General features: G+C 34.2%; 1 protein-coding gene across 2 annotated transcripts in view; it reads right to left on the bottom strand.

The window, feature by feature from the left end:
* The window catches only part of LOC124364840 (zinc finger protein ush), a 394052-nt gene that overhangs the window by 61709 nt on the left and 315015 nt on the right, over window positions 1-17328 (bottom strand). The window lies entirely within an intron of this gene.

The raw sequence follows: 17328 nt of genomic DNA, 5'->3' as shown, positions 1-17328 counted from the left end.
ATTTTCGTTGCCTCCTGTCATTGAGATTTTCTTTGAAAACAGGGTTCATATTTGTATGGCCCTTATCAACACTATTTTAACTTTTTTAAACTCTATTTTCGTTTAGAAAAGGAAATAATGACTGCAAAACTATGATATCTGCCATTCTGAGAACCACTTTTCTTTCTGGTGTAAAATTAATTACTTCATGCAATGTTCTTAAAAAATTTATATAACGAGTTTCACATACTTTTGTAATTTAAATTTAGATTTCCTTTGATGTGTTGGGTTGTTATTTTCTGGGCTTCTAAGAAACTCTGAAACATATTTTCCAACCAAACACTGGAGCGTTTTCTGTTCAAAAAGGAGATTTTTGACAAATGAGTGGGTGGGGGAGTGATTTTTTTTAGCATTCATTTATTTGGTGCATTTCTTGCAGTTCTATTTCTTCACACTTTTAATAGACGATTAAATTCTACAAAAGTTTCCTTCCCATAACGTTGCTATGGTTGAAAGGTTTGATTCGTATGTTGAGTTTAGTTTTAGCTTGCCTCTCTCTTAGTGTAGCGTCTGGAATCTGACGTGAGATTTGTCTCCTGGACTAGAGTCATGTTCGTCTTAAGAGAGAAACAAAATCGGAGACGAAGAAGTTCTACATGAACTCTTTACATCGTTTGCGACATCAGGGACATCTAGATCGTAATATATAGTATATTCTAAATACATAGGTATTCTCATTGTCCCATCAGGTGCACAATAGTTGCTTTATTAACTGTATCAAGCACAAATTAAGGAACCCATCGTAAGGAACCTCCCTCCCCTCTTAATGAAATCCCTTCTTGGACCCTTCTTAGTATATGATTAAACAAATATTAAAAAATACGATGTATCATCGTTGCGGATATAGCAGTAGTATAACATATTCAACGATAACAGTCATTTGTGAAGCAAACACGAAAAGTAAAGTTAATCCGGTGAAGAACTTTTGTAGGTCTTGTACCATGTTGTGTATAGGTCTACCACATTTTTAGAAGAAAAACTTTGAAATCTCTCTCACACACACTTGTGGAATTAAATAAAAATGTAGGTGAGGAAATGAAAAAAGCTGTTTAACCTTAAGAGTTTTTAAGACTATTGATAAGGATACGCTCAAAGATGAATGTTTAGCATTGAAATGGGAGGATCTTTATAATAACGATTCAATTGAAGATAAAGTTAATATTTTGTGTGAAAGTTTGTTAACATTATATTATATATATATATATATATATATATATATATATATATATATATATATATATATATATATATATATATATATTCAAGAACGGCGTATTTATACAAAGAGAAACCCATGTCCATGGATTGATGGGAATTTAAAAGCATTAATGAACCAACGAAACTCTCTATAAAAGCGCTATGTACTTGCTAAAGATCCTATTACATGCGAGAACTACAGAGTGGTACAGAATAATATCAAAAGAGAGAGTATTAGAGCAAGTCAGAGACTCTCGAAACAAACACTGATAATTTTTAAAAACTGACGTTTCGAGTAAAGTTTTGTGGAAAGTTATTAGAGATCAGGGTGCGGGTAATGAGTTTAAGAAATTGAGTGATCCTGTTGTTGATATTAATAAATGACATTAGTTTTTTTGTGTGGAATTAATAATGAATGATATTTGTGTTGATATGATTATTATAATGGTATAAGAAAGTTCGATATGAGAATTAGGTAATGATTATTTTAGTTTTAGTCTGGTTAACACAAATTTTATATGTAAGGTTATTTCACAAATATCTTCAAAAGCTATTGGAAGTAATGGGATACACTTGAAATTTTTAAAGTTGATTTTTAACGAAGTTAAAAATGTCATGTGTTTAATTTTTCTTTATTGAATAGTGTATATCCTCAGCAATGGAAACTTTCTCTTATATTACCTTAGCCTAGGATACCAGATCCAAGAGAGTTTAAGAACTATAAGGCTATAAATATCCTTTGTGTATTTGGAAAAATAATTGATCAGATAGTTTACCAACAAATGTGTACATTTTTGTGTGTTAACAAATTATTGTATAAATATCAGTTTGGTTATAAATCTAATTATAGTATACAAACGGCCCTTATAAATGTAACTCATGATATAAGATGAGCAATGGACAGTAGAAAATTATCGGTGTTAATAATATTAGATTTTCTCGTGATTTTGATTGTGTTCATCATCATGTTAATGCTATCATTATTGAGTTCCTATTGTTTGAGTGATAATGTAGTTATATGGTTTAGTTCATATTTAAATGGTAGATTGCAAAATATTAAAACTGGAAGTGGCCGATACTCAGATTGGAAGAGTAACACAGTCGGTGTACCGCAAGGCTCCACCTTATCAGCAGTGTTGTTTTCCTTGTATGTAAATAGAATGTGTGATTCTTTGATGTTTAGCTAATCCGAGGCATATGCAGATGATCTACAGTTATACATTCACGCTTATGTTAATGATATAAATAATGTTATACATAAGTTTAAAACTCAGATTTGAATACACTCCTTATATATATATATATATATATATATATATATATATATATATACTATTTCACTTATTGAAATGAAAAACGAAGATTACAAGGCTTCTATATATTTCGTGGGATTTAATACCCACATCTTCAGGAAGCATAATATAAATCAAGAAAACCAGAAACAAGAAACACAACAAATAAAATAACCAAAAATGTAAATACGCAACTAAAACATTTAAAAACCCAGCTGATATATCATTAACGGCACAGATGGAAATTTGGAAAAGTTAAAATTATCTTAAATTTAGACCATTTGGGTATTTTGATTTTAAAAGTAATTGATGTGCTTGTTCCAGGTTTTTTAATTTTAATCTATTTAAATTGTCTTCATGACAAGGGAAGACCTTATTAATTCCTTTAAGGTTATAACATTCTTCAATTTTGTCTTTTTTGTGCTCAGCAGCATGTTTGGCCAATGGCTTCTCCTTGTCTTTATGGAAAATATCAAATCTGTGCCCCGTTATTCTGACTCTAAGGTGGTTAGATGTTTGTCCAATGTACTGTTTGTCACAAAATTTACAATTAATTTGGTAAATTACATTCTTAGAGTCACAGTTTACTTTGCCAATGATGGGATAAGTTAAACCTGTTACGTTACTTTTGAATTCCCTAGAGTTTTTCATAATTTTGCAAGAACCGCAACGTGGTTTGTTGCACGGTTCACATCCATTAGTAACGGGTTGGTGTAATTTAGGTAGTTTAGGTTGGACAAGTTTGTTTTTCAAATTTGGAGGTTTTTGAAATATTACTCTAGGTGCTTTAGACATAAAAGTTTGGGTATCTGGAGAGGAAAGTAGGACATTATGGGCAATTTTCATAATACTGTTAATTTTGTGTAGTCCAGGAAAAAACTGTGTAATAAACTTTGGTTGTGTTTTATAATTGAAGCTTGCTGGATGTTTTGGTTTGTTTATTTGATTTTTTAAAATTTTGTCTGGGTAATTTAAATGTTTTAAAAGTGTTGCTTAATTTTTCAATGTAATTTAGGAAGTCTATATCATTGCTGCATAGCTTCTTGGCTCGTATAGATAAACTTTTTGGAATAGACTTTTTTATATATATTGGATGGCAACTTGAAAAATTTAGATAGTTCATTGTGTTTGTTGTTTTAACATGCAATTTTGTTTTGATGTAGCCCGATTGTAAGAAAATGTCTAAATCTAAAAAAGTTATTATAACATCAGAATAGTTCCATGTAAACTTCAAAGGAGAGACCTCTTGAAGATTCTTCAAAAATTCTTGCAAAGATTCCAGTCCATGATGCCATATGAAAAATATATCATCGATGAAACGTACCCATTTTAATGGTTGAAGATTTTGTGAGGCTAGAAATTTCTTCTCGAATTCGCCCATGAATAGGTTAGCATATGAGGGAGCCATCCTGGTGCCCATAGCTGTACTCGAAATTTGTAGATAATTTTTGTCGTTAAATTTAAAATTGTTCATTGTAAGGACGAATTGCATTAAATTAATCAAAAAGTTGGTCGATGGAATAACATTATTTTTTTCTAGCGTCTAGAACACTCTCTACAGCCTGCAGACCCTCTTTATGTGGTATGTTTGTGTATAGAGAATTTACATCTACTGTTACTAGAATTGAATTTTCAGGAATTGGTTGTTTAACAGTAGTAATTTGTTCAATGAAGTCAGTAGAATTTTTTATATAGGATGGTAATGATTTTACAAAAGGTTGCAGTTGATCATCAATATAAGCTGAAATTCTTTCTGTTGGACTCCCATAGCTAGAAACAATAGGTCTACCAGGTGGAGGACGAATGGGTTTATGGATTTTTGGGAGTGTATAAAATATTGGTGTTCGGGGCCATTTTGGACTTAATAATTCAATATTCTTTGAAGACAAACCTTGATTGGGACCATAATCTTTGAGGTAGTTTTTGATAACTTCGTTAAATTTATCTGTAGGATCTTCCTCCAGAGGCTTGTATGTATTTGTATCAGATAACTGTGTCGTAGCTTCTTCAATGTAATCTTTTAAATTTGAAATAACAATCTTACTTCCTTTATCAGCCGGGATCACCAAGTGGCTGTTATACTATTTCACTTATTGAAATGAAAAACGAAGATTACAAGGCTTCTCTTCTTCAATGTAATCTTTTAAATTTGAAATAACAATCTTACTTCCTTTATCAGCCGGGATCACCAAGTGGCTGTTATACTATTTCACTTATTGAAATGAAAAACGAAGATTACAAGGCTTCTCTTCTTCAATGTAATCTTTTAAATTTGAAATAACAATCTTACTTCCTTTATCAGCCGGGATCACCAAGTGGCTGTTATACTATTTCACTTATTGAAATGAAAAACGAAGATTACAAGGCCTCTCTTCTTCAATGTAATCTTTTAAATTTGAAATAACAATCTTACTTCCTTTATCAGCCGGGATCACCAAGTGGCTGTTATACTATTTCACTTATTGAAATGAAAAACGAAGATTACAAGGCTTCTCTTCTTCAATGTAATCTTTTAAATTTGAAATAACAATCTTACTTCACTTATCAGCCGGGATCACCAAGTGGCTGTTATACTATTTCACTTATTGAAATGAAAAACGAAGATTACAAGGCTTCTCTTCTTCAATGTAATCTTTTAAATTTGAAATAACAATCTTACTTCCTTTATCAGCCGGGATCACCAAGTGGCTGTTATACTATTTCACTTATTGAAATGAAAAACGAAGATATATATATATATATATATATATCAGACTTGTTTCATTGTTTGCACTAGTTTAAGCGGTTGAGTTTCAATACATCTATTGTAGTTAGAAAATTGTTGGTATCAACATTGATTTGCTAGTATAGCTTATTGTGATATAAACAGTAATTTAGTGGAGAAATTACAAAGAGTACAAAATACTTGTATTACTGTACAATATTGTATACTTGAGAAATATTCAAGCTCAGATTAGATGAACATGTAACAGGTTACTATAAGCAGATATGATGGCAAAAAATTAGGGAGCGGTTAGATTACAGTATGCATTCTTTGTAAAAAAAAAGAAAAGAGCGCTGATATTTACATGAAGAATGTACGATTATGAGAAATGTAGACTTAAGAGAAACACGGTTTGGTAATGTAATAGTTAAATATAATAACTCATTTACAATTGATGAATGTATAACCACAACTCAAGTGTATAATAACTGATTGTAATAGTTTTATGCCTACTCCTGTTGAAGAGTGGATCTCTGGTCTAAACCGGAGCAGGTAAAATAAAGGAAATGTCAAATCTTTCTCTCTCTATCTCTTTTCCACTCTCTACCCCTCCCCATCATACCTTTTTAAATTTAGAAATGTGTCCTGTAGCTTTTTACTACTTGGATTGTAAAATCCATTTAATATTGTTGTCAATGTTGATTCCTACCTTCTAAATATTTATAGAATTTGACTTTACAACATTGTTTTATAAGCTGAAATAACTTACCAGCAATCGATTATACTTTTGCTACATTTCACTTCCACGTTTCTTTAATTGGAGCTTAAACTTTTATTTTAGCTCCGTTTCTTACATTTTTCCACACGCCACCTTCACCACTATTTAAAGAAAATGCATTATATTCACTTGATTTGCTCATGAATAAACAATAAATTATAAGCAATAAATACAAACAGGAAAGACTAACGTTATTTGCAAAAAGGGCCTCCAACATCATCTGGTTTAAAAAGCTGCAACTTTCTCATTTCTGCTTATACATATGTTTAGCTCAAAATTTATATTTACAGATTATGCGCTTGAAACTATAGAGAGTTGGAAAACGCGTTCTCTGCAAAATGACCGAAAGCGCTTGTTACAGGCACTTCACCACCTTAATCACTACTGAATCTGCAAAAATCAGGCCAGTATTCAGCAAACAAGCTCGCAAGCCTAGCAGAATGACAATGGAATTTAACATGGCCTCTTTCTCTTTCAGTTAAAATCCGACATGATAGAATTGAGAAAATAATCCCATGCGAAATCTCTAGTAGCACGATCGTTGACAATCAATGAAAGGTTTTAAGAAAGAACCAGCTTTAAAATAGCATATAAAATAAAAAATAATAAAAGGGGTTGAGAAAAGTTGAAAAAGGAATAGAATTACCATTGTATTTTGATTGATCAATGACAAATGCAATAGTCATCGTCAACATGTTAGCATACGATTAATTTCTAGTTTATTAGTCTACAAAAAAAACCATATAACAATACATTTCTCATTATATAGAAAAACCTATAGAATAGTTCTGGGTTTTCACTAATTTACTAAATTGACCCTAATTCTTTATGTACAATTCACATTACAGAAGGAAAACTAAAATTGATTTCTTCTTGAAAAAAGAAAATAAAAACTGTGTTAGTGGCAAACTTCTAGGGTTGAACCTCAGTGGTTTCACGAGAACCGCCAGCTTCTCACCGAGAGAAAACATAAGTTACTGAGTGTTGCATAGCTGAATAATTGGTTCGTAACTCCAACTCTTTTATTACTGGAAATAAAGAAGTGACGTCGATTGTTGGGATAAGTATTGGGTAATCTAGCCATCTCTCAGACGAAGTTATTATTTGAGACCATGAAAGCACAAAAACCAAATACGCTTTAAAATGAGAAGAAAGGATATTTAGCTATAAGAAACTGACTAGTTAAGTAACATTATTATTTTCACTCATATTGATACCTTAAGCAATTTTTAAGAAGAGGCCTATCCTCTTTAAGCTCTATTCTAACTGCCCTTACGAGCCACTGTGAGGATCTTATCAAACAGAATAAGGGGACGAGACGTATCAGTATCAGATTGAGTCCTATGTGCTAAGATTTGCTGCATAAACATTTACTTTTACATACCATGGAAAATAATTTAAAACCTCTTCTCAGACCAAGATGCAAAGTCAAGAAATGTGGTTAATCTATTGTATATTCTCAATATATACACCAATAGCGTATAATGTGTTTTCATTACTCTATAAATATAGTGTGCACACATATGATACGGTTTAGTATTACAGTAGATACCATGTGTTCATATGTGATGCACAGAAATATGTTATTTTAAAAAGCTGAAAATCGTATTTACAAATTTTAGAAGAATTATTTATTTTACGTGAAGATATAATGAATATAATTGAAAGTGAGGTAAATGAGAAATACTGAAATAGCCTATAACCTGGCTGCTTGTCCATGTAGGCTAATTTCCATTGTAGACTATATGTTAATCTGTAATATATAGTTTAATAACTCATTTTTTTTAACAGAGGGCCAGGTTTCCTAGGCCTGGTAGTTGCCTCTCAGCCATCCGGCTTATTGTGCACCCTCTTCCAGGTTTAAGCTGTATCAAATCCCAGGCCTTTACAAAACCATGAAATCTTCTGAACAATGCTTTCCTGTTCCAACCCCTCTTCCGTATGCATAAGAACACTTAGGGATCTTGAGCGTTTGCTCTGTAATGCCGGACATTCAAATATGACGTGCTTGGCTGTTTCGTCAGCCTCGCCACATTTCCTGCACAGTGTTTCCTGAACTGGAATACCTATTCTGTTCAGGTGGCTTCGGAATATCCAATGACCTGTAATAAAACCAGTCACCTTTCGGATCTCCGTTCTACTCATTCTAAGGGGATCTGCTGCAATGTTCCTTGATGGTCCCTTGAGCATCCGCTTTGCTTGTACATTCCCCTCAGTATTTCTCCGATGTTGTAGGTGTTTGTTAACCATCCACTTGGTAACTGATCTACGTGCTAAGTTATATGAGACCCCACACGTTGGTTCAGGACCGGTAAGAGGACAGTTGGCTCCCAAGTTAGCGCAACTGTCTGCCCCTTCATTACCTGTGATTCCTCTATGAGCAGGCACCCAAGTTAGAACAACTTTATTGGTTTTCGCCAGCAGTTTCATGACCTTATGGCATTCCCAGATTGTCTTCGAATTACAGTCATGGTTGGCCAAGGCCTGTAGAGCAGCCCTGCTGTCCGAGTTAATGTAGATGCTTTTGTCGTTGTAACCCCTTTCCACATTAACTCTTGCACATTCTGCAAGGGCTGTAACTTCAGCCTGACAGTTGCCAGTTTACCTAGGCTAAAGCTTAAGTTAACCCTAGGTCTGGCTCCCCAGACCCCTGCCCCAGTACCGTTCAGAGTCTTTGACCCGTCAGTGTACCAGGTTAGAGCCTTCTTCATGTAGTCAGGCTCACCTTTTGACCATTCCTTCCTTTCAACAATGTTGACTTGAAATGGTTTTTCCCAGTCCGTAACCTTTGCCATTCTGTCAGACATCATTTCTAGAATATCCAGTTCGAGAATGTCAACGATCTTGGAGTGCTTACTAGCATGGTGATGATGCCAGTTTCCATTGCACTTCAGTCTGTAGGCAGCCATCCTAGCCTCTCCTATGACGAATATGTCTAGGGGTGGGAGGTTTAGCACTACTGCCATAGCAACGGTTGGTGTTCCTCTAATGGCGCCCATTGTCCCCAAGCATGCCAACCGCTGTACCTTTGACAGGTTTTTTGCTGCAGTCACCTGTTGGACTTGAGCCATACACCATCATTGGTCTGATAACTCTGGTGTACAGCCAATGTGACATGTCGGGTCTAAGCCCCCATGTGCATCCTACCGCACGTCTCACCATCATCAGTGTAGTCTGAGATCGGCTGATTATGACGTATTCCAGATGACTATTCCAAGTGAGTTCATCATCTAGTTTGACTCCTAGATATTTGAACTCCCTGCTTATCTGTATCTGGCCCCCACATAAGACTGGCTGTGTGATTTCCAGTTTCCTCCCACTTGTAAATGGTATGATGACGGTCTTCGAAGGATTCACTGCAAGTCCAATAAAAATTTCCAGTCTATAATATTCTTTTCGTAATGTTCGAAGTATTATATCCTATACGATACACATGTGCCATTTTTAGGTTTTGTTTTTACGAGACTTTGTCCAAGAGTATTGTGTCTTTTAAACGCGGTTCTAATGTTGTACTTTCTACCTACTCTTCTAATTTTCTCCGATAATCCCGTCACATAAGGGATTGACATAAACCCAAATTTATCACTATTCATTTTTTCTGACTCAGGAATTATTCTTCTGGTTCGTTTGCACTTATTTATTACTGACTGAGGGTATTCTTTGCTTCTAAGATCCGATTCAACTTTCTTAAATTCCTCTTTTAATCCATCTTTATCTGAGTATAAGCTCTTTGCTCTATCAAATAACGAGTAGGCCACTCCTTCTTTGACAGATTTTTGATGGTTGGATTGATAATTTAAATATTTTCCTGTGTGTTTTCTTTAGAAAAACAGTTGTCTTAAATACATCCCTATCTCTTAATACATACACATCCAAAAAGGGAAGCTTGTTTTGGACTTCCACTTCCGTTGTGAGGTGGATGGAAGGAGAAATGCTATTAACGTGATTCAAAAACTTATTTAATTCAGTGTCTCTATGTGGAAAAATATTATCCACATACCCCTACTAAATCCTCGGTTTGAACTCAGCTGAAGCCAAAGCTTTTCGCTCAAATTCCTCCATAAAGGTATTGGCGAAAATAGGTGACAGTGGAGAACCCATTGCCATCCCCTCATCTTGACGGTAAATTTTACTCTCTAACTCAAAATTTTGCTAATAAAATAATAAAATATATATTGAACAAGGAGCCGATGTGTCAGTATTAAAGATGTAATATGATGGGATCCTATGATATTTTTGAAATGCAATTACTAATTTTTAAGTTTTTATGATTAATGGTTAAGAGGACCAAAGGTTAAACAAATTGTCACTAACTCCTATCATTTCAGGTTTTGGAATTCTAATTAAAATTTATTACATTTCCAACGCAATATTGGAGTTAGGTATATTACCCCCAAAATTGTGTGTGTGTGTGTGTGTGTGTGTGTGTGTGTGTGTGTGTGTGTGTGTTATAAACTCCATATTACAGGGTTATCTTTATAACAGAATGAATATCTGTTCATTCCGTACTCTCAATTTCTAGATCTGGCATTTATGTCTGATATACCTCCTCATATTTCTTTTACTTGCATTCAACTGACTGGCCCACCTTATAAAATAAACACTTTCTAATATTCTACCATGAACAATACAACTAAAGTGGCATTAAATTAAAATAAATAATAATTTTCATACAGATTGCGAAATCAATTATTTCCCCGGGCACCCCAATCTCAAGTTACTGCCATGCAGGACAGCAAAATGCAAGTAGTTTCTTCCTTATGAAAAACCTTGACCGAAATTCGATGAGATTACTTGGGAATGAATCATCAGCGTCAAGAAACCAGTTTCTTCGCAGTAAAACATGAATGCCAGAACTTGTAAACGTGTGACTACCTTGTCAGCATTCACCATGATCAACGTTATTAATAGCTTTTATGCAATGCTATTAACCGACATTAGTATTAATACTATATTTACAAAATATCTATAATAGAGTCTCTAGGAAGCATTAGTTAAATAAATGTTCTATATTAAAATTCAAACGTTTGATCGTAATTACACATTATTTTGACAAAAACGAATTATTTACTACTGACGCCACAGCAATTATTTTGTGATAGACTGAAGATTGACTTAATTATTGGGAGAGTACACTAGATACTGAAAACAACTAAAGTGGTGTCGATACTAGATTGTAATGGCAGTATAACTGCGCTAGATTACAGTAGCAACAACAAACTGTTAGGCAGTTATTAGAATAATTTTCCATTACAATTTTAGCTCCTGTTATTCCAGTTCTTGTACGATTTCCTGTTTTAAGCACGTTTCTCCAACATAATGGTCAGTATTATTCAGGATTAAACCTTTACAGTTAATATAACAAATGTGTTAAGAAAAGAAAAGTTATTATATAATGGTCACAAAAGGTATAACACAACATTTCGAGGATTGGAATCTATCCTCTTCCTCTGGTGGGAGAGGTATTATATTAACCTGACGAAGAGGATAGATTCCAATCCTCGAAATGTTGTGTTATACCTTTTGTAACCATAACGATGGCAAATATCCGAAATCCTGATATTCTGTCAAACCTTCCATCGTCAATAACAAACTTTAAACAAAGAATATTCCATACTGTTGATTTAGTTTTTGGATTGTATTGGCTACCAACACCCGTAGGCAACTAACAACATATATCAAGACATACTTGATATTCATCATTCATCATACGAAAATGAAATCTACCAAATTATTTAAAGTTGGTTAGTAAAAACCTTAGAAAGTAATGTTTACTTAATTATGATACATGGGAAGCAGCACTAGTAGTAGACTAATAAGAAACACAGGAGAAACCCAAACAATAATACACGACAGGACGCTCGAGGCAAAACCCATATAAAGGCCGAGAGGCCATAGGAAGGAACAAATAGGAAGCTAAAGGAGATTCGGCATTATAGTGTGATCCATATAAAGGTACATGCCAAGAAAGCACGGAGGCAACCCATGTAAAGCTCCACGCCGAGAGGTCATATGGGGGAACAAATAGGAAGCTAAAGGACTTTCGGATTTATAGTGTGATTCATATAAAGGTACACGTCAAGAGAGCACGGAGGCGATCAATGTAAAGCTCCACGCTGAGAGGCTATATGAAGGACAAATATGAAGCTAAAGGACTTTCGGACTTTAAGGTACACGTCAAGAAAGCACGGAGGCAACCCATGTAAAGCTCCACGCCGAGAGGCCATATGAAGGACCAAATATGAAGCTAAAGGACTTTCGGATTTATAGTGTGATTCATATAAAGGTGCACGTCAAGAGAGCACGGAGGCAATCAATGTAAAGCTCCACGCTGAGAGGCTATATGAGGGAACAAATATGAACCTAAAAGAATGTAGTCATTAAGAGGTGTCATGTAAATGTACATGTCAAAAAGCACGGAAGAACCCATGCAAATCACGCTGGGAGGCCATAGGAGGAAAATAATGTGTAGCTAAAAAGACTATAGACATTAGAGTAAATCACGCCGGGGAGCAGTGTAAGGTTCTAAAATAAAGATAAACAGTGAAACCTAAATAAAGTTCGACGATAGTGAGCACTCATATAAAAGGAGAGAGGTCTTAAGAAGAAACTATATATTGATACATGCCGGAATGCATTGGGGAATCTTTTAGGAAGCTATACGGCAGAAGGTCATAAGGGACACGCTTATACTACTATACTACTTCAGTGAAGGGCAGTTTTATGCACCATCATACTTATCCACATATCTTTAGATCTATAATAATGTATATGTGTATAGTACACAAAACTTTACAAACATTACTAAATTTTGTAAACGATTATTCACTTAAACATCTGTTAACTAAAAGAATAAAACACGAAGAACCGTTTCTAATTTAATTACAAATTTAATATTCAATAAATATTGTCCCAGATAGCTGCGTAGGGAAGTCTGTTATAGCCCGAAGGACCCGAGTTCGAGTCTAGGTTTTGGACATGGCATTTGCTCACGCAAACAAAGAATCGTTCGAGCCCAGCCTAAAGTAATGTGATATCAGTTCTGCTTTAGATCGTACTTGTGTTAAAGGCATGTGTTATGGATTTTGATAACATAAACGTTAAGAAGTATTTAATTAGAAAAAGAGAATTAAATGTTAACTTAAACTTATGGTCGGTTAATTTTTAAAAAAAAAAACAACTTGTTTCTCAAAATTATTCATAAGTGCTTAGGATACAGTAATGGTAATAAATTTGAGAATGGAATAAATACACAATCAAACAGTACAAAAAAGATAAATAAAGATTATTACTCCTTATAGATACGAATCGTTTAAATTGTACGATCATTAATATTCAGTATTTCTTATTAAATTATTTTTTATTCGGAGTTTGATTTTTTTACTTCCTTTACTTAATTACTTTACTAAATTACCTATTAAGACTATTTTCATCAAATTCTTATTAACAAAATAAAATACCATAAAACCAAAATATTAAAAAGATATTACCATAACTAGATTACTAGATAAAAAAACAATGCATAACTGTCAAACTATGCATTATAGTGTCAGACCACCGGACCACCATGAATCATTATATTTTCGACGCCCCCCCCCCCCGAGCAACAACTCTGTTTCATGCTCCACAAGAGCACTTTTGAGAGATGGGTTTTGTCCTTTTTTTTAATACGTTTTACAATAGGCCTACCTGCGAACGCTACTCATAGTAGCACACATTTTTAATTCGGTTAACCGTATTAAAGAAATACCTTAGAAAGGAATTTTTTCCCGTAATATATTCCATAATAACAACTTATAAATGCTTCTGACAAGAAATACGTGACACGCTGTTTAAAATTAATTTTAACTTCAGTCACAGTCTACTACTACATGAGACTATCCTTCAACAGTATCGAAGAATTCGGGATATGACATTGTCTAATCTTTACAACGATCAGACGAGTTATATTCGGCTGAGGTGGTGTAAAACCATAAAAGAAAGCGAATTAACTGTTTGCTAATGTTTATATCACACAGAGCCGTCTAGCGTTATCTACTGCATATACGATAGTCTTGATATTCTCTAAATATAGGATGCACATATGATGTGTGAAATTAACTGAAAGGCTACTATGAACAGTATGCTGTACTTTATTCTATCATCTATGTTTGAACCAAAAGCGATGATAAATACTCCATGTGGTCACTCAGATTAGACAGGGCCCAGATGATTTGTGGAGAGATAGTTAAAGGAGGCATTCCATAATATTCTTGATTATTGAGATTTATTTATGAATTTAACTAAATAGAAAGAGAATCAGGATTCTGTAGAACTCGTGTGAAGTATTGAGAATTAGGGACATATTACATACTACTGTATACTCGGTTATTATAGCCTATTTATACACTGAAATGAATAAAAAATACCGTTCAAGTCTCTAGGTAGATAGGATTCAGGTGAAGTTTGGATACATAGTTACGGGACATATTGCACGTAATGAGTGATTATTACAACCCATTTCTAAATGTAAATGAATAATAAAGTTATGATCACGTTTTTGGGTAAATAAAATCCAGGCAAAGTATGGGTAGATAGTTACAGGACATATTGCATGTCATCATTGATTATTATAACCCTTTATAAACGTAAATAAATATCTATTATGTTCAGGTATCTGTGTAGATAGGACCCAGATGAAGTATGGATATATTGCTACAGTACCCATGCGGAACAATTTGTTTTTTGTTTTTGCTGTACGTTGATAAATCATCTAGCAAGGGTAGCGCAAAAAGAAAGCATGCATTTTTAAATGCATGAGTATGTTTATTTTAATCATCAAAACATTTTGTAAACACAAAAACAATTTGCAAAAAACCCCAATTTGGGAATTTGGTATTATGTGTTCCAAAGCTTTTATTTATATTTTTTTAATGACATCGGGAAGATGGCACCATTCTGCGTTAATACACATTAAAAGTCTCTCTTCAAAGTTCTCCATAACTTTCATCAAAGTGCCCTTGTGATTACAGTAGCGATTTTTTTCCGTATTGCAGCCTTCAAACCTTCTAGTGAACAAGGTTTACGACAGTAACCTTTGCATTTCAAGTGGTCCCATAAAAAACGTCACACGGCGATAGATCGTGCCAGAACGTTCATCAGATCTGGTGAACGTGCCGACCAATGGAGAACGCCGAACGTGAAATCACGTGACCAGGAAAAATTTCTCTAACGAGAGATGTATTACTCGTGTGGGCTGTAGCTCCATCCTTTTAAAAGTATAATTCTGCCCTGTCGATCCACAAAGATTCAAGTTGTAACTGCAAAAATATGCGTAGCATTTCCTCATAGCGTTAAAAATTAACTGTGATAGTTGCACTACCATTTTCAAAAGAATAAGGTCCAACATATCCATTTTCAAAGTCCCACACCACACCGTAACTAGGATTGCAGTGGTTTTTTAAGCGTGTCTTGTTGGTTGCTAGCTGCTCAATAGCGACAATTCTGCCTGTTCAGATCCATTCAAATGGTGTGAGCTTCTTCACTAAAACAGCATTGTCAGTTGCAACATCAAGAATTCTATTACAAAAATTCTTCGTTGATTAAATTGACGTTCGTGAAGCTTTTGATCAATCGTAAAATTTTAAGGAAGAAATTTCAACTCACATGACAGAATGTCCTGTAGCGATTGACGAGATTCCCCAAGGTCGGAGAGCGGTGAGGACTATGAAGAACTGAGGCTCTCACACTGTATAAATTTGTATGGAGTTCGAGTCGTACGAGGACGACCAGTCTATTTATTCTTTGTAACTGATCCTGTTGTACGAGACGAGTTTATCCAACGAAGTATCGTGTTGTGATCATGTATCGAACCATTACGCTCGACATTAAACTCTGTAAGAAATCTTCGTTGGACATTGATGGCAGATTTATTTGGTTTTAAATACTGTTCACCAGTAAACACACCCGATGTTGTACGGTCCACTGCACTATAGCTACTAACACTGTATAATCTAAATTATAAAATGGTGTCGTATAGTGGTCATAATAGCTCCCCTCCACTGGTACTGACGCTACTCAAATTCATGCGTTCTTTTTGTGCCACCCTGTATATTAGATGAGTAAAAACCTCTTCCAGTCACTGGGTTGATGCTCAGAGATGAAGTATGGTTAGACAGTTAAGAGTAATATTTCATACCATACTTGAATATTATAAATCATGTATACGCTGACGTAGTCTGAAACATTTGTTACCTACGGCTCCGCACTGTATTTCCAGCTGAACAAACGTACACGCCATGGGCATATTCCATTTAAATAGTATTCTAAATATCCCTGAGGTAACTGATAAACCCACTGAAAGATATCCAATCTCTTGTTCTATTTTAGAATTTAGTTTTGTAGAGCTTTGTGTTGGGGCCCTGAATTCGTAGATTTAAACAACTTTTAAAGTACCTGTTAAATAATTCGAACTTCTCTCCAATATTCCAAGATATTTGATACCTCCAACTATTTCAGTCAAAATTGGACTATTTTAGGATAGTGTGGAGGAATCCTAAATTTGAAGTGATTAGCTTTTAAGTTAATGCACTTATGATGTAATAAATTTTGGGCATTATTATAGTATTGAAACGGAAGTTGGTACATTTTAGGTACATATTATTTTTCACTGCTCATCGTTAAGAATTTCAAATAAAGCTATATGGCGAATGGCTTTTACTTTAAGCCATGAACACTTCTGGTTCGAATGAATTATATTTCCGTCACCATGGTTGAGTTTGCCTTACCGCCCCCATGAAGAAAATACATGTACACGTAGGTACGAAAAGCCTAAACGGGCAAAAAACGTATACTTCCAGTCTAAGATACTTTTGGTGTGAAGTATCTTAACCCCGATTTAGAAAATATATGAGAATACTGTTTTCTGTAAAAAAAAAACTAATGTGGGTTTTATAACAGTTTCTAAATGCGTAGTGAAAGGTAGTAACTTTGTCTTTAATATTTGCATTATACTACTAATAAAGCACTACATCCTTTAGGCCTAATACTTGCTAAAATGTACAATGTAAAATACATACACATGTTACGTAAACTTTGTACTCAGCAATGATGAATAAAATGGTTGATACAAATATTTATTACATAAACCATTTATACAATTTGATGAATATAAAAGGTCTTCTTAGGTCTTTGGTTAAAAAGGATGAGGTATAATAGATAAAGGGGACACATCATAATATACATTATTTTACTTTTGTCTCTTCCAATACGAGGTCTAATCAATAATAAATATTCTGTTAATGTCTCTCTAAAATAGCCAAAGAATTAAAAGAAAGCAG

This window comes from Homalodisca vitripennis, chromosome 6 (genome assembly GCF_021130785.1).
Source record: "Homalodisca vitripennis isolate AUS2020 chromosome 6, UT_GWSS_2.1, whole genome shotgun sequence".
Lineage (NCBI taxonomy): Eukaryota > Metazoa > Arthropoda > Insecta > Hemiptera > Cicadellidae > Homalodisca > Homalodisca vitripennis.
This window is presented reverse-complemented; position numbering and strand designations above follow the sequence as displayed.